This window comes from Alligator mississippiensis, chromosome 1, assembly GCF_030867095.1.
Source record: "Alligator mississippiensis isolate rAllMis1 chromosome 1, rAllMis1, whole genome shotgun sequence".
Classification (NCBI taxonomy): Eukaryota; Metazoa; Chordata; order Crocodylia; family Alligatoridae; genus Alligator; species Alligator mississippiensis.
In genome coordinates, this window is record NC_081824.1 from 386,144,338 (window position 1) to 386,163,491 (window position 19,154).

Genomic DNA, 19,154 nt, shown 5'->3' on the forward strand with positions numbered 1-19,154 from the left:
TGCAAAAGGGGGTAAAGGTAGAAGATTTTCATATAATGTGAAACTAGCTCTATGAGGAGAATGCAAGAGATATTGCACATCAAAAAGAAAAGTCTGTAAAAGTGCTCCTCTAAATTTACTGAAGAAAGAACAATCAGAATTTGTCCATGTCAAGGCTATTTTGGCAGCTTGCCAAAGTCCTGAAGACTATACCCAGAGGGCACATCTACACGTGACACTACTGAGCAGTCATTACTGCACATGTATTTAGTACTTGTTACTGTGCAGTAGTGCTGGCAAATGTCTTTTAGGTGATGCTACCGCACAGTAGCTTAATAATACTTTGCCATAACATATTAGCAATGTCCATGCCATAACATGCTACTGCACAATATTTTTCAGCTATTGTGTAGTCAGTGTCTCATGTAGATGTGCCCATTTTGCACAAAACAGGGAAGATGAAAAATATCCTCAATTTGAAGGGGAAATGTAGCCCATAGGAGCAACTCCCAACTGCCCCATTACATCTTAATCTGAAAAAAATTCCATCTGGTACAAGTTGGATCAGTGACCAACACTTCAGCATCAACACCTCCATATTAAAGAGAAGAGTCCTGATTTTTCATAATGTTACACCAGTATTATTTTTGTATGACTCCATTGAAGACCCAAATGTGTTTTGGGATACACTGTAAAATTCTGTTCTAGATATATCTACAGTGTCTTTATAATGAAATGCTTTTCGTTACTTTCTATACTAATGTCCTTACAATTATGGTAAATATTTCTTGTCATATCTAGAAGTCTACAAAAAGAGACTGGAAGGATCCTAGGACTCTGACAAGTTATAAACAGGGATCCTGGTTTTCTCTGATAAAAAAAATCCCCAATTTTCAGATTTTTAAAAGTACCCCAAGATCCACATTGTTCCATGATTAAAATGAAACACCACAATGTATATATCTGCTGTTTCATTTTAATCACAGAAAAATGTGGATTTGGGATTACTTTTTTAAATCCAAAAATTGGGGATTTTTTTATTAGAGAAAATCAGATTCCTGGTTTATAAATAATACTTTTTTCCTCTAAGAAAAATGAAATATATTCTGCATGAAAAATACAAGCACACATGCTTACAAAAAGCTTTAAAACAATGCTGTATACATCACAATTCAGAAAGAGAATACATATGAAAGTTAAATGTTAGTCAAGACAAAATATCCTGCAATTTGTTTATCAGGAAATGTATGTATGGGAAATATCCTCCCATGAGGTAAGAGAAGCTTCCGACAAACAAATCTATTAGAAGGAAATATAATATTTATTTGATAAAGAGAAAAGTAGAAAATGGAAACCTGTACAGAAGTTGGTAGCCTTTAAAGTTTATATATTTTTAATTGTAAGAAATTAAATCCACACTTTGACCTGTAGAATAGAACAAAGAAAATGCCAGAATTACTCAGTAATGGCTCTAGCAGAGACAGGAACAAATAAGAGAAATGTGATTTATTGTTCTGTTAATCCAACTGTAAAACTCAGGCAAGAAAACCTGATTTTACACACACACACACTTTTTGGCTTTTCATACTTCATGCAAAAGAATAATCTAATCAATTTACACATGAAACCTCCTTATATGGCCCACAATAGAAATAAGTGAGGAGTTCACCAGATCCTGAGACTTTATAGTTTGCTCCCAATGCACATTCTTCCTCTTCTGAAACAACTGTACATCACAATAGGCTAAATTAACTAATGCATTCAGGGAAGGATAAACTTTCACAAAGAGTATATACCAAGTTCCAGTTCTTAAGTTATTTAGTTTGCCAAGCTGAAACACTACTTAAAATAATTTTCTTTAATGAAGACTGTATATATGTGATATTCTTTAGTTTCCATTCTGTACATTGTAATAAATACAAACAAACAGATTAACAGAGTACAAGTTGTAATGCCTCTGGTTTTAGTGTAGGAAACAAAGGTCATTGTCTGGGTTTTGGTTTACATTACTCTGATTATGTTATGTCATTAGCATGGAAGAGCTTAGGAAAACATATATGGATTTCCAAACTATGCTCAATAAAAATAGTATGTTTTAGAGTCATAAATGTATGGTTCCCTTATATGGGAAAAAAAAGGATTCATTTGCTTAATGAAAGCCAAATTATCATCTCTGCATCAATTTCTTTAAAAAACTACAATAAAAAGAAGATGAAACACCTATTTCATACACACGCACACACAAAACTTTATTATGTACCTGGTCTTTTCTGCACAAGGGAATGTTAGACAATATATACACCTCTACCACTACTAATCCAGCTGCAAGTTATGGTTCTATAATGCAGATAAGGTCCTGGCAACTTCTGGTGTTTTCACTCTTGAGTCAGTTAATTCTGTCTCTCTGTGGCAAAAATGTGAAACATGATAAATCTAACTTCCAGCTGGCTGATTTTATTCCAGTTTAAAATCAGAATTATGCTAATTGCTCAAGTATGTTAGACTATAACAATATAATACCCCTGCATTTTTATAGGTCTTACTTTGCTCACAATAGTGTGCTTCTCCCCTACAATTCCACAATGTATACAGAGGCTTAGAGTGATGTAGATCAGTTTCATAAATACAGTGCATATTAGTAAACTGTCTTTCATATGAATTCTCCCAACATATTTTTAAAACTTAGATCATATCAAGCAATATATTAGTACAGATAATACAAAACAGTATAGCTATATTGAGCGTGTCCCCACATGCAGGGGCATGCATTTGCTGCAGCACAAATAACAGCAGCACATATTTGTGCAGCTACTTTGTGTCCCAGGGCACGCCCCTGCACGCACGCTCTGGGGCATGCCAAATTGTCCCAGGTAAGGTAGGAGAGGCTGGGGCCAGCACCTGGGCTGTCTCTAACAGTCTTACTTGTTGCACACTCACCACCTGCAGTTTGCAGCGCCACAAACCGCACATACATATTCATCTGGACATGCTCACTGCATGCCCAAAAATATAAGACCTCCTGTTCACTGTTCCCTTCAGTAGAAATATCAGCTGCACAAGGAATATAGACTAAGTCCTTCGTGTGATGAATGAGTCAAACATCAGGCCATTCTCATGACTTATTTCAATAATTACTCACATGCATAAAGCTACATACACATGCTGTATGTTTAAGAATCTTAATGAATTGAAAAATTAATCCTCAAGCCAGGCATGACGATGGACAAAAAGGGGGAAACTTATGTGCCAGGAGACTTTAATTGACAGGTAAAAAGATAGAGACATTTCTGCTACCTGCCATGTGAGATTCATTATATTCCTAAAGTGACTTGTTTATTTCTACATCCCTCTCCAACTGATAGCAGCCTCTGTTGTCTGCACTCCTTTCACTCTCTCCAAAAGTGTTGAGCTATTTTAGTTGGTAGCCATTGAGCAAGTTCTTCTGTAGGGTTAGAAATCAAAGGAACAGGATATTTGCAAGATCACAAAACAAATGCAATGCAGGATTATGCGGAGGGGCTGACACTGTACTGCTGCCCAGATGCAGCCAAATTTTGCCGGGATAGTTGTTAAAAGCAAGGAACCAGGTGTTCAAGCTTGGTGCCAGGTTTTACTCTCAGCTATACTCCACAATTTCAATTGAATTCATTTGGCACAGTTCTTGTGCGTTAGAGAATAGAATTTGGCTTGAGATTTGTAATGATATCACATTAAATATAAACTTGTTCTTCAGGTGCAGCCAGGGGTTGAATGATTTAGCGTCACAGATCCCAGAATGTAAATAGTGTGCACATTAGTTTTCCTTCTGTAAAGCGCCTCAGGATGAGCAATGCTTCCTGTTACACTATTTGTCTAGTTTTTGAGCGTATTTCTGGCTGCTGGTCAGAAAAGAAAGCACTGTTTAAGAATGATGTTGAGGACTGCAGAAAAAGTGTATAACATTGTGATTCACTCTGGGAATTATGGTTTCCTTCTTTGGAAAAGCAAAAAGGCATGGTATCTGAGATAAATTATTCTAATATTTTATCTTAAGTTCTGCCCCATTAACTGATGAAAGAGATAAATCAACTAGTGCACAGCACTATCATAACAATTAGCCAGCTACATAGATCTCATGCATTATTTTTCAAGAACAACCTTAAAATGACTAAGCCAAATTCTGATTTATCTGAAATAGAAAAACGTTTTTTAAGGTGTTCCTATGAATTAGAAGTCAGCACTTCTGTTAGGAAAATACTCCCTTTTTATTTTTCACAGCCCAAGTGGGCAACATTGTATATGCGATCTTAGTCTATACATATATTAATAAATTCCCAGATATAAAATTCGAAATAATCGAAGTTACACTAGTAAAATCTGACTACGATGCAGCTCTTTGCTTCTGTTATTTATAGCATACGTTTATGCGCTTCCCATGGGAGACATATATATTGAAAAATTCCTTAGGTTTCCTTTACATGGAGATCAGTTCTTATAAAATATTCACTTTAAAGCTCTCATAGATGTGTATAGTTTCAGCAACCAAATAGAAGAACCTGGGGGTGAATAACTATATAGCTGCTAATTTCAGCCTCTGCTCTCCTCCATTAATTTGAAACCACAATTTGGCCCCATTTTTACTTTAAAAATGAGATAAATATTTATAAAAATAAGAAAACTCTACAAGCATAGACTAATGTAAGAAAGTAGACTGTGAAATTTCATCTTGTCGAACGATCATCAAACAAAAGGCAGAGCCCAGAAAAATTTATTTTAATCTCTGGGTCAACTTATTCCTGGCTTTCTGCTAAATAATAATTAATGGTTCATACCATTGGTTAAATAGAACTGAAATTGGAGTTCATTTTCAAACCTGAAGCCCAGTTGAGGCTATTAAATTGATTGTCCTTTTTTTTTAATTTCACTCATAGTAACTGCTCATTCACTGTTTAAAAAAAACACAAAATTATTCAGTAATTGCAGCATGGGCCCAATTCTCTACTAAGTTATACTGATGTACACTCAAAGTAGCATCAATGAAGTCAATGGACTAATACTAATGAAAGGGAAATCAAGTCAATATAGTTGTCCTTACAAATGTGCAGAACTTACAGTTGATGTGCAATATGCATTTCTATAAGAATTAAAGTAATCTGATCAGGACCAGACAGCCAGAATCATCATAACAAATTTAGAAAGAAGATCCTGATGCCATGTAAATGTAATTGTAAATCTTCAGCATGTGTAAATCATTGGGGGTCTATTGATTGCACTAGCCACAAATCCTGGGCTTCATCCAGTTAGGTACTGAGTTCTCAATTAGTGTGATCTCAATTCAGCAAAGTGCTTGTGTTAATATTAGCATAATTAAAGAACCACTCATGTTCTTAAAGTTACACACTTACTGAATTGGGGCCAGAGTAGCAATTTACAACTTTTCAGGATCCACCTATTGACCACCTAAGATTTTTTTAACACAATTTCTCTACCACTGAATTTCAGAAAAGGACTCTAAGATCTGGCTACAAAAAGATGGTTAGAGGAACTCAGTACACTTGTCCAAAGCTCAGTGGAATGCTGCAAAATGCATTTCAGCCCCTCTGGCCCCCAGACATTAACAAAAGCAAGAATAATTCCCGGAGCAAAATAAACAGAAAGAGAATTTGCACAACTGCATTTTCCATGAAGTGAGTTCCATGTACTATATGTCATACTTCTTAGACTGTAGCTGTTTTATTCCTGGAAAACAGGGGTTAAACAACACAAGGACTTGTTCCAGGGCTTGACTTGTAAAGGAAAAATTGCAAATATAACAGAAAATACTCCGATTAATTTAATGTATGAGTCAAACAGAAATACATTTACAATCAGTTTACTTTGCATGGACTTCTGGGTTTATTATCCTGACATATTTTAAGGATTCTAGTTTCTAGCAGGTGAAGAACCTACCAGAAAAAATCCTTAGTCAGTTAATATGCATCAAAGCTGTTATTGTTAGAAATCACCAGAACAAAGACTCACATAATACCGATAATGAATAAGGTACGTCATGTCCAGATAATGTTCAGTCTGAACACAGTGTTTTAGGATGCAGGAATACTGCAGTATAACAGGGAACAATTCCCTAGTGAGAGTTAAATTACCTCTTCCCTCAGAAAACCCAAGGGAGAGTAGGCAGCACTTCTACTTACTTCCCTCAGAGATTATTTCAGAGGAAGACCCTTAAAAATTTCCATATGGTCATAGACTCATAGATTCATAGACATTAGGAGCTGGAAGGAACCTCACAAGATCATCAAGTCTAGCCCCCCTGCCTTAGGCAGGAAGTCTGCTGGGGTCAAATGATCCCAGCAAGACAAGCACTTTTTGAAAGGGTCCAGAGTAGGTGCTTGCACTATCTCTGGGGGGAGTCTGTTACAGACCCTGGACGCTCGGACTGTAAAGAAGTTTTTCCCAATCTAAATTGGCCTTCCAGAAGTTTGTGGCCATTAGACCTTGTTATCCCTTGGGGAGCCCTGGTGAATAACCGTTCTCCCAGATCTTGGTGCACCCCCTTTATATGGTCTTCTGTACTATATGAGATACTATATAGTGAGCTTTTCCTGTGCTGGTGATTTGTCACATGTTGTTGCCTCCTCATGGTCTCCAACTCCTAAATGAATTTAGAACAAAGTGGAAGACATAGTAAATACTTTTCTTAAATCACCTTTCCAGGCAAGCAATTGCCCTAGCTCTCACAGACATATTATGGAGCTACAGATGGGAAGAGAGCTGGTCTATGTGACTGTGAGTAAGAGGGGAGGCAATTGTTCTAGACAATCTCTCTCTCTCTCAGAACACTAGAGGAGTTCATAGCCCAGCACCATGATAAATAGTGGGGAAACAATGAATAATTGTTAGCTTCTTAAGGTTGCTTCAGAGCTCAGAGTTACCATGCAGATAAATGACCTCTGGTTTCACCAAGTCAGGAGGAGGTAACTAACTGAAAGGGCCAATAAATGGGACATTATTGTATAGAGGCTGCCTGCACTATGTCAGTCCTGTAGAAAAATAAAGGTTTCCTGTGTTCCTTCTCTATGGGCTTGATTGTGCCTTTAAGGGCAGTCCTAAATTGGGGGTTGTATGGAGCTGCACTGCCACAAGCAAAGTACTGGGATACTCAAGGGAACAAAAAGATTCCCAATGGCTTGGCTTATACTGGGAAAGCCCCATTCTGTAGAATGGAACATACTGGGCACATCTACGTGTCACCCAATGCCAATGTTGTTACTGTGCCATGCTTTAGTATTTCTTTTTGGAAGTACTAAAGCACAGTGCAGTAACCGCCTGTATTGCACCATGCACATGGTGGGGGGTTAGGTTTTGCTGCTACTTGGCTCTAGTGGTGTGCTAAAACAGGAAAGCATGCTGCTATGGTGAAGTAGCTGCCAGTCACATGTAGACCCACATCACTTTATGCCACCATAGCAATGTGCTATGGCGATGTAGCACATCGTTACAGCAATGCAGGGTGATGTGTAGCTGCATCCACTGCCCGGGTAACAGCCCAGGTTCAAACCAATGTAAAATGTCCCAGTGCATAGTAGGGATAAAGTCTTGTCAAACCTCTTATGATAGTTAGTGTTTTTTCTAAAAACCCCAGTTCCTAGTGTCAAAGGATTGGTGCATGTCTACAGGGAACTGAATAAGATAGCATGGGTACTAAAAGCAGTATAGCTACATTGACACACCACAAGTCAACCCAACCTGTTTATCCTTGGGTGTTCTGCTAGGACCCATTCTCTCTATAGGGGCTGACACCATATTTGAGGCTTGATGCTGCAAACCTTTTCCCTTGTTAGTAAACATCACATCCCTGAACATACCCACTGGCCATGTCTACACGTGCACTTAACTACAGAGTAGACTGATTAGCTGTGGAACAAAGCATCGCTGTCTACACATGCAATGCTATTAGGCCACATTACCCTATTTAATGCTGCCATCAGATAGTATAGTCAGGGACACTACTATCTTATGGTAGGGTAATTAACTGCAATTAAATGCACGTGTAGATGCTGACCATGGGTGAAAATTGCAGCCGGTCAGCCCAGCCAGCAGGGGGCCAGACTCCTGCCTGCTGCCTAGCCACATTGCTCCTCAAGTTCAGCACCCTTGTGCCACAGCCAGCCCCTCCACTGCCCAATGCCACCACCTGGAGCTGAACCCCCTGCCCCCATGTCTCCAGCCCTGGTATGAACTGTTTTGCCCTGGCTCAATTTGCTGCTGTCCCAGGCATACATATAGATGCTGCACCTGTGAGTAGTTTAGGCTGGATCAAACTGCTCCAGAGTTTACTGCTTCAAATTAATTGCACTTGTAGATGCACCCACTGGTATCAAAAGGGTTATTCATGTAAATAGGAATCTGTAGAAACAGGTATAGCTGGGCAATTCTACTCCATGGGCAGCAGCGGTGCATGGGGCATTTTTTGTACTCCCCTTCCTCCCTAAGTTGGTCCCTGGAGCTAATGCTATGTTCACACCTTCCCCTTACTTAAGCTGTCATGTATGATTGATCCCTTATTTTGTGAATTCTAAAGTTCCTTTTGGTTTTACACCTAAAATAAATTAACATATAAGTGCCTCACATGTACCTTTTTGTATCTCCATTTCTGAATTTGACCCAATGGCTGTTACGGTGAGCTAACACCAGCAAGAATAAACCCTGTTTATACTTTGAATCTCAGTCCTGCTCCACCCAGCTCTCTCAGGAATAAAGATTAACCATTTTTTACAACTTACTTGAATGTAAGTGGTTTATCCCGCAAAACTCTGCTTTTGAGAAATGAGACACCAATTTTCCCTTTACCTTCCTGTTACAAATGAATTATATTATTTGCATTAGTAAAAAGAAACAAACTTACAGAAACATAACATAGAAAGCTATTGACATGCAGCACAGATTTGATCTGGTTGAAATTGTGGACTGTGGCTCTTAGTTCCCTGTTTTGTTTATAGCTTGTTGAGACAGTTGGCCTAAATACAAATTATAAAACCTCTAAGTAATGAGACATCATTCTCATGTGAAAGAGTAGAAAACAACTAATAATACCATGTTTACAGGCAAAGCTAACCCTGAGACGTGCAGACAATACTGTCACTTGTGGCTTCCCCTGAGAGTTCTCCTCAGGTGAACGAAGTTAAATCAGGCTGGCCATTTTTTGCTCGATTTAAACTCCAAAAATGTATGTACAGTTTGGCACTTAGATCAACTTAACCCTAGTTCGGTTGATCTAAATGTAATATCTGCACATACCCTTGGGCAGTTGTACTTTATAAAACCAATTGCCTGTAGGACGTTTGATCCTGAACGTTTCCCACATTCTGGGTCAGATTGCCTTGGTGGTCATTTATGTTCACATCTGGGATGTGTATAAGTTTTATCTAACAATGGCTCTCTGTGTAGTGACATTTTATGAACAGTAATAGCAATTAATTATTGTTAAAACAGGACTGCTATCTTTGAAAAAGTCTGAAGGTGTGGTAATGATTCTTCAGTGAAGACCAAAAAAAAAGGCCCTGCTTAGTTGCATATTTCAACCCATGCTCCTCTTTAACATTGAATCTGTTTTGGGATATTTGTATCTTTTTTTGTTTGAAAGTTAAGCCAGAGATACAATATATGTTTCGCTTACAAGTATAGCCAGTTGAATAACATTTGGTGAATACAAATGTTAATTGTTATTATCTATAGAGGTATCAAACAAGCAGAAATCAGAGAGATTGCAAAACACTTAAGTAAATTTAAGCCTCAAGTCAAAATCACAGAGCATGGGGTTTTAGTTTGGGGTACAAGTGGAGAGGTTAATTACAAATAGCTAAGAATTAGTCAGAGCATGTTCCTGTGATCTTTATATATAGAAGTACTCTTTACTAAGGCAAAGAGTCCCACAGAAGCACAGGCAGAGTGCAGAGGTATCAATTAATCTTAAGCCTCCTGTCTAGAGTCTCAATTTTCAAAGTTCAGCCTTTTTCCCTGATGGAAGATTTAGTAACAACATTCTTAGACACACAGTATAGCCACCTGTGGTAGCAATAGAGACAACAGTGGCCAAAGCAAATACAACAAAGCAGTATTTTCACTGGTATCAGCACAAGTCATATATACATGTCTGACAGGATATGGACACAAATGGAACTATGTGACACAGGTGAACACACATAAGCATGTAGTCAGGCAACATTCTCACCCTGCTCCAGATGAGGTTCACAAGCTCTAGATATGGCCTAGGTATGGGTACACAATGTTAGTGTAAATGTCAAAAAATGCATTACAACTTGAACTTGGCTCCCACAACCTTTCTACTCCTCGCTTTTGCATTAGAGGGAATCCCTGATCTACTGAATTGGAGATACAAAAAATTAACTTGCCTCGCTGCCAGAGAGAATCAGAAGAATAGCTCTGATTTTCTATACAGAGTTCTAGCACCTGGCATGGTCTCAGAGGACTCCATACATCTACTGAAGCTTTACACAAAAGCCATGCATCTCTAAATATTCTGCAGAGTATAAAAAAAGTGTGATATATGGATCTATGATATTCCATTAGCACTGACTCTTTTTGTAACCAACAATGCTCAAAACTCAGTGAAGGATGATCTAAAGAGGGGAAGGGGTTGACAGTGTGTTGATGCGTATGCAGCTGAGAATCTAGCCATTAGTAACTCATTGGATGGCACCGCACATGTATTTCATTTTCTAAAATAATTGGAAATGGGTGAAAGATTTGTGCACACTTATCTTCTTGTCAAGGATGTCAAAGCCAATTGACTATCCAAGGCATTTTCAAACAGGGATGACAGTGTCCCTGCGTCACCCAATTCAGGATAGTGTGACTAAGTAAAGCCTTTTATAGTACATGTCAAAAATACTTGAGCATATATGCCGAGTATAATATTGTATTCTTTCCTGATATCAGATCATCATTTAGGCTGCACTGGCTTTGCTAATGTAATGTAAGCAGGTAGTTTCTGGACCTGTTCCCAGTGCAGTTCACTTTGTTTATTAAAACTATCAGGTATATATGTTGTACTTAATGACTGTTACTCAACCTACTTGGTGATCTCAAACATCCACATATGTTCAGCATCCTAATATCAATTCATTTTAATTTATACTTTGTTGACCATTAATACATTTGAGATTATTATTTATTATATTGTATAGAAATTAGTAGGCAGCAGTCTTTGTACTCCCCCACAGGAATGATAAAATCATCAATTATTTAAAAGGGGGGGAGCATATTTATTAGCATGCTCTGACAGCTTTTATCACTTCAAGTTTTGCAAAGCAGCTAAAATTAATGTACAGGCAGCCCTTGGACTTATGACTCAACTGGTTCCTGAAAACTGCATCTTAAGTCAAAATGTTGTAACTTGGAACCAATTTTCCCCATAGGAACAATGTTATAAGTGAGGGATTGATTCCTGAACCAAGGCCCAATACCCTATTTTCACCAAAAATACCCCAGAATTTTGTACTCAATTATAGATGAGTAATATAGCCACATTAATGTATTTAAATTGTAAATAGCAACGAGACTGATTTGGAAGGATTTCTTTGAGGTGACTTTGCTGGACTTTTTGAAGGGCTCTTGGCTGGACTTTTTGAAGCGTTCTTGGTTGGAGTCTTGGCTGCAGGTTTTTCTGGAGTCTTGTCTGCTTTCTTAAAGGAAGGTGTCCAAAGAAGTTTGGACAGATGTTCTTCAGAGAGATGGGCAACGCAGCAAACTTGTTCACTGGCGTGGCGTCACGTCAAATGAACCGTCATAAACTCGAAACTGACGTCTGAAAGTTGAAACAGGGTGTCAATTTATAAACATCTTAAGTGCCATTCATTGCAACTCAAAACATTTTAAAGTCAAGGACTGCCTGTAGTTACTTAGCCAGTTACTGGTCTTTTGCATGACTAGAAAAGCTAAGAATAGACAAGGAGACAGAGTGTACCTGTAAATGCATCCCCAAATTGCCACTTTGCAATTGTTTCAACTATTATTCCTTACGTTGACAAAAAACAGTCGCCTAACACAAGAGACGGTATTACACAACTTTTACTATATTTTGAATGCTGGTATATGATGGAACAAATTCACCAGTACGTTGTAGATGTAAGCTAAGCAGCCACATTCTGAGTTCAGTAGGTCAGTTAAATTGGATTTAGAGATGTTTTGAGCTCCCAGAGTAATGCATGTAAGATGGAATGTGCTGCAAAATTTAGCTAACTATATCTACTGTTTTTAAAGTTCTCTGAAATAATTTCCTATAGAATATGCTGTTTCTATCTTGAAATTAGGCACCTAATTGGGACCTTTATCCTGGCACTTCAAAAAATTAATAAAATTACAGTTGTAATAGAGGAATAATTGTTCAAAAGACATGTTTCTTTAAAATAGGAGCATATTTCTGTTTTACCTCTTATTTTTGTTATTATATTATTATCATCTATTATTGCTGTTCATGGTAGAAGTATACAAGGAATAAAAATAGCATTCTTGGGCATTCATTAAAATTATAAAATTACAAATTCAGATCATAGCGGGACAACAGACATGGGTAAGATGTGGAAGTAGATGTAGATATTGGCTAATGAAATATCCACTTTTAGCTATGTTCCCATGCTAAAAGCAGAAGGCGGAAGAACTTGTTTATATATGCCTCCAAGTATGTATTTGTGAGTGACTAGTCTCTGGTTCAGCAGCCAGCCTTAAATGAAATGGCAGTTGCTCATTAATTGTTTGATAAGAGTGCTGTTATTATTAAAAGCTTGTTTTCTTCATATTTCAGTGTGTTCTTAAGGGAGCCATGACAGTGCACTCCTTGTTGATAAAACAATTTGAGAAACACAATAAGAGCAGAAATTTTGCTGTGTTCAGGGTACATCTTTCTCTAGTGATAACTGACCTGAGAATGCAGGGTTTCACTTCTGTTTCACTTTTATGGAAACCAAAGTTTAAGAATACACAGCAAGAAGGCATTGTCTAATCCTTTAGTATATATTCTGCTAGTATTCTTAACTGGAAGATGTATTTGTTAGCATCCGCAGTGTTAACTTGATGGCATGTGGCTTCACCAGAAACCAATCTAAGAGGAAATTTTTAAAAAAGTCAGTGGTGTAGAGATAAGTACAATTTGGCCCTTGTTATGAACTCCACAATATTTTGAGGTGTTTCTGAGAGTTGTGCATGTTTTCATGTGTTTGTTTTACTGATACAGTGTGTGGTTGCATTGAAAAGCCAATGTTATGCTGTATTAATTTATGTTGCTGTTATTACTATTTAGAGTATGTTATGCTGTCTATTAGGGGTGTGCAAAATGGCTCGTAGTTGATTCAGATTTGGCCCAAATCAGGGACAGTGATTTGATTTGTTGATTCAGATCACTGTCCCAATTCAATTTGGCCGAATCCAAATCTGAAGATTCGATGCTGATTCAGAGAATCAGCAATTTAGCCATAGACACAGCTTTAAATGTTTTTTCTGCATACCTTGAGGTACCAGGCATGGCTCATGAACGCTGCAGTGCTGGGGCAGACAGAGCATCCCACAGGAGTGCAGGGGGGCTCCCCACATGCTCGGTGGCAACCCCAGAAGTGGACTGGAAGTACTTCCAGTCCACTTCCAGGTTCTCTGACGAGCACATGAGGGACTGCCCCCCTCCCCCATGCCCCCTCGGCTCAGCGATCTTCTGTGGGGGGACCCTGGGTGCCCCCCCAATATCTAGGAGGCACCAGTCACCGGAGCTGGTGGATGGGTCCCCTGGGCACTCAGCAGCGGATCCAGAAGTGGACCAGAAGTGTTTCTGGTCCACTTCTAGGTCTGCTGCCAAGCATGCTGGGGATGCCCCCGCACTCCCATTAAACGCTTCATCCACCCCAGCATCTCAGTGTTCACGAGCCACCTGGTACCTTGAGGTATGTAGAAAAAACATTTAAAGCTGTGTCTTTGTCTGAATTATCAAATGTCTCTGAATCTTTCTAGATTGATTCAGAGGGTTCCAATTCGATTCAGAGAGATTGCGGGGGTCTCCCAATTCGATTCAGCCACTGAATTGGGCCAAATCTCCACCAGATCAAACTTGCAGCCGAAGCTTTGCACAGCCCTAGTGTCTATGTATCTTCATGATTTTTTACATGGTTTAATCAAAAGAAATGAAGGATGCATATTTAAGGAAAAAGGAGTAGGCAAAAATGCTAAGTATTTCATGTCATTGGGTGCAGACAGAAAAAACATTTGTCACATTATAGGCCCCTTGAAATCACTCTGAAGCCATGCCCAAACAGAAGACTATGGATGCAAATCCCTTTGATCATGCCAAAATTAACCTCATGGTATGAGGGTTCAAATGAAGCTTCTCCTAAGTGGGGCGACTTAATTCATTTCTGTCTGCTCCAGCTGCAGCACAGTAAGCTGCAGCTGTTGTCTCTGGATGGGAGGGGGAAAGGCAGGGGAGAAAGGTCCTTTCTGGGGTTCTCAACACTGCTGGAGTGAGGGAGGCAGTGGACTAAAGCCCCTCACTTTCCAGGGCTCCAATCTACCCACACCCACACTCCAGTGGGTCTGAGAAAAGCCCACAAGACATCCCTCCCCTGTCTTTTCCCCCCTCCCATCTAGAGACAACAACAGAACTTGGAGGGGTGGGGAAGGGACAGAGCCAGGGGAAGATGCAGCCTCTCTTCCTGGATTGGGTTTGGAGGCAATCCTCCACTCTCCCAATTCAACAGCTAACATTTATTGGACTGGAGGGATCAGTCTAACTCTCAGCGATTTCTGAGTCACCATGAGTTAGACCCTGGAGTTGCACTTCTGTCTGTGTCCACTCTGTTACTGTAAGGCAAGAACAAATGCATTCTTAAATACAGGCAAAAGAGGCTATTATTGGTGTGAGGGGGAAAGAGCAGGATGGGAGAAAAGCCCTGGGAAATTTGAGCAAGAAGTACTTACCGCAGGAGCGGAGGGAAGCCTGACCAGAACAAGGTGCACATTGCCATGTTTCCACAGCATGTGCTCCTGTCCTACCAGTCATCCTGACCTTTTGGGGAGGAAAGGCAGGGCAAGAATTCAGTTTAGTTAATTTGCAACAATTATGGATGCAGCTTCAAGGTGCTGTGGCAGAGCATCTTTGGTGTCTGCCACTTTAAGGGCCAGAGCAGGCAACAGGACAACCAGCAGGTGTGAGCTAGTGTAACAAGCCTATCACATGACTGCAGGAGAGCCCTGGGATAGGAGGAGGGGGCTGAGCAGCCTACATTTTCAACCCAGACCCTCAGGGCTGAGGCAGCAGTTTGCTGTAAGCAGCTGAAAGAACACTACCCAGCTGGAGCTGCTGCTCACAACATCTTGGAGGTCAGGGCAGGAGAAATGGGGATGGCAGAAGGCTCCTGGTCCTGAGGCATGACATAAAACTACACCCTGCTGGAGTAGGATGGGCTGGTGGGTCCGCCTGTGGTGGAGTGGTCCTCAGGAAATGCCAGACCAGTTGCCTTCCCAGTGAAAGGCAAGGATGGGGCACCGCAGCCTTCACAACTTGGTGGGTAACCCAGTAGTAGGGATAGGCAGGAGCCCAAGAAGGTGGACCCATGTGAGCGGGAGTGGGCCAGCAGCATGAGATCCTAGACAAAGCCCTTGACTGGTCAATGGTGGGGCCAGGACCAGGATGGTCAAAAGGGCTAGAGTGCCCACCACAAGGGATGCCCAGAGTCAGGGGCCTGAAGTTCCAACTGGCCTGGAGGTTGGCCAGGGCCTATGTGGCCAAAGGTCCCAGAGGGGAGCCATGCCTAAGAGGGAAAGAGGTCGGGAGAGCGCTGACAGCCCTGCATGATGGCAGGGATTGAGTCCACTTGATTAGAAGGATCTAATTCGGGGCCAAACACCAGACTTTGGGGCCCAATGTGGGGCAGAAGCCACATAGTTGATGACATCTGCAAGGCAGGAGACATGGTATAGCAGAGGTCAGAGCCACGTACAATGCCCTAGGCATCATGGCACTAAAGGGGCAGCCTCCTACATCTTACATCAGTTATTTATTCATCAAGTTGTGGCAAGTGAGACAGGGTAGACTGCCCCTAAAAAGGTGGACAGGCTGACATTGAGACCCAGCCCTGAGCTAGTCCCCTGTCACAGTGCCCTTATCAATTGATGTGACCTGGAAGTTGGGGAGCTGTCTGATTTTTTTTTTCCTTTTCTGTTTGGATCCTTGGATATGCCCTTAAGGGAACCATTGGGGTTTTTTGGTTTGCTTGAGAAGCCTGTGGGGTTTGGACTAAAGTAACTATAGTATAACTGAAGGACTAATTATTTGATGGTATCCTGAAGGGACTGACATAGATGGATCAACCCACTTGGTCTGTGACAAATTGATTCAGGTTTATCCATTTTGCAGAATTGATGGACATATGAGCCAATAAATTATTTAATTTTAAAACGGCCTTATAAAACCGAAGGACTCTATGTGAACTCCTAAGAGTTCATTCAGTAATTCCCTGGCTGACCAGCAGTCACATAAGGGGCAGGAGGATCCTGAGTCCATCATGTGTTAACTGGAAGTGGTATGTAGGATGTAAGGTGGGGAGGAACCCCAAATAAAGTACTCCTAGGAAACCCAGCAGAATCACCACCAACCCTACATCCAACTCTCAATAGTTGAAACATATCAAGATGTGGTGGGCAAGAGAAGAACATCTGAGGTTAGAAGTGATGATACTATCTGGTTTCCCCAACAGCTTACTCAAGTAAGGTGGTGGGCAGGTAGGGACCATGGCCTTACTGCACCCATCCCTGGCAGTTGGGATGCGCACCTAAAATACCAGCCCCACAATACTGAAGGCATCACAGAGAAATGGGGCATTAGCTAGAGGAATCTCAGGTGTCCCAGGAAAGAAATTTCTGGAGGATTCTTAGATTCCTCAGCAATTGGGACACGGCTCATGGTGATGGCTGGCTTTGAGGAATTTAGGGGTTATTTGTGAAATGTAAATAGGAAAGGCCTTATTCTCTAAATGCTATCCATTCTGATTAATAAGAACAAAGATTAATTCTACGATGCCAAGAAAATTCTTCTGCCCCCAAAATACAGGGACAAGTTTTTGTTCCCTTGAAAGGGTTTTTGGCCAGAGAAAAGGCCAACATTTGCTGTTGCAGTACAGCACTTACTTTGGTCTATATTCTTCCAAAGTTTCTATTTTTTAAAGAAAGCATATCTTGAAATAGGCCCAGCAGTGTCCAAATTGCTACTTAAAGTTGATACTGGGTCCCTACAAAAGGGTTTATTAAAAGGTCATGAAAAAGGACACACAGTAGTAATTCATTTATAATTTATTTTCATCCTAATTTCAATTTTAGCCTAGTGGCACGGCGGGGTCCTGCAGGAGGGCCGTGATCTCCTCAAGGCCCCCTTCCCATGCCAAGTTGGCTCAAGGGCACCCTCAAAATTCTCACCTGCCACGTCTTTGATGACACAGTATATAAGGGAGACTGCCTTTTATGCCTTCTCGGTCATGTCTTGATGAACGCTCGCCGTGGTTTCCCGGACCCCTCGTGGGTCCCGTTCTGCAATGGGTGCTGCAGGGGCACCCTAGCCTTATGGACTATGCGTGGCTCCTACCACCCCTTTACCACACCCCAAGCCTCACAGCTGGAATAGACATTGTTCGGTCCAGGTCTACACGCTCTCTGGCGCTCAGGCTCTCTGCGGCCCCATCTCTCTCCGTGCCCTCTCTCTGGCACTTCTCAAAACACTGCCCTTTCTCCTGGGGCTCTTCAGTGCCCCTTTTCTCTGGGGCCTCCTCAGTAATGCCGCCCCCTCCTCTGGGCTCACTACGCCCACACTGGGGCTTCTCAGCAACGCCCTCTTCTCTGGGGCTTCTCAGCTGCCCCTCTCTGGGGCTGGGGTCTGTGCACCCCGAATGCTGCACCCTTGCTGGCGCTGGGGTTCTGACACTGCTGTGGGCCCCTATGAGGCCTCCTCCAACCCCTAATAGCCTCACCCAAACCACCGGTCTTAAACAATAAACAAAATGCAAGCCCTTCGGCTATAACTTAAATGGAAGCCGCCCGGCCATAACACATTCCAGCCTACCGGGAAATACTCCATTCCTCAGCCGTGTCAGATGCTGTTCCTCCAGTTAGGTTTCCCCTCTGTTCCCTGAGAGAGCTCCTTCCCCCTTAGCTGCTGTCAGGGAACTGCCAGTCTGGCCTCAGCCCCTGGGCTTTATATGGGAGCCAGGCCCTGCCCCTTACAGTCAGCTGACTGCTGGCAGGTGTGATCTCTTGATGGCTTCAGTTGCCCCGGCAACCAACAGCTGGGCTCCTTACTCACTGTTAGGGCTCTTTCCCTAGCAGTTTCCCCTCTTTAGGAGCAGGGCACCTCAGTGCTCTGCAACACCCAGTAAATCTTTACACCATTCCCACAGATTTATTTTTCAAAATGAACACCCATTGCTTTTTCATGTGTATACCTGAAATTGTGTGTGTAATTGCAAGTTAACTATTACCAGCTTGCAAATTGAATGCACAATTACTTGTTCTGTATGCATAGCTGAGGACAGAATTTGGCCCCAGGGTGGTTACTTGTAAAAAGCATGTTGTTCCATATGTCTGTTTTAAACACAATTCTATAAATAATCTACAGCAGGCATTCTCACCTTAACCCATGACGGGGCGAAACCTCCACTACAGTCCTGTACCTCATGTTTCCTTTCAGACCTTAACACCACAACTAAGCTGGTCTCATTTGGCACCCTATGTGGCATTCTACCATCCACACTGCAGATCTCACCTCTCTGCTCTTGTTGCTTCCTTGTCTACATGTGTCTGAATGTTGCCAGTTCAAAAATCACTGAGATAGATCTAAATTCAAACAAGATATGGAGGGGAGTCTAAAGAATCACTAATCTAACTGCTGCCACTAAGCCAGGGGGAGAGCAAGACCTCATCTTACTGTGCCCTGCTCTTTCCACTGTCTTCCCCATCCCATCTTCTGGTCTGTACCTCAGGGAGCAAGGGCAGCCTCTGCTGCTGACACTGCTGCTTCAGGGTCTCACCCACTAGCAACTGTTCTCACAGCCTCTCCTGCCAGCCCTGGGAATGTGGGAACAGTGAAGGGGATGAGCTGGGATGCAAAGCCTGGCTCTATCTGTGCATCAACCCACCTGCCCACTTGC

General features: G+C 41.4%; 1 long non-coding RNA gene across 1 annotated transcript; it reads right to left on the minus strand.

The window, feature by feature from the left end:
* Nucleotides 1-1,466: 1,466 nt before the first annotated feature.
* On the minus strand, nt 1,467-18,292 carry LOC132250751 (uncharacterized). The gene is made up of 2 exons (XR_009462396.1): nt 18,071-18,292; nt 1,467-11,785 (listed from the first exon to the last, which is right to left on the minus strand). It is a non-coding gene; the product is annotated as an uncharacterized LOC132250751 (long non-coding RNA).
* Between the last annotated feature and the right edge of the window lie 862 nt (nt 18,293-19,154).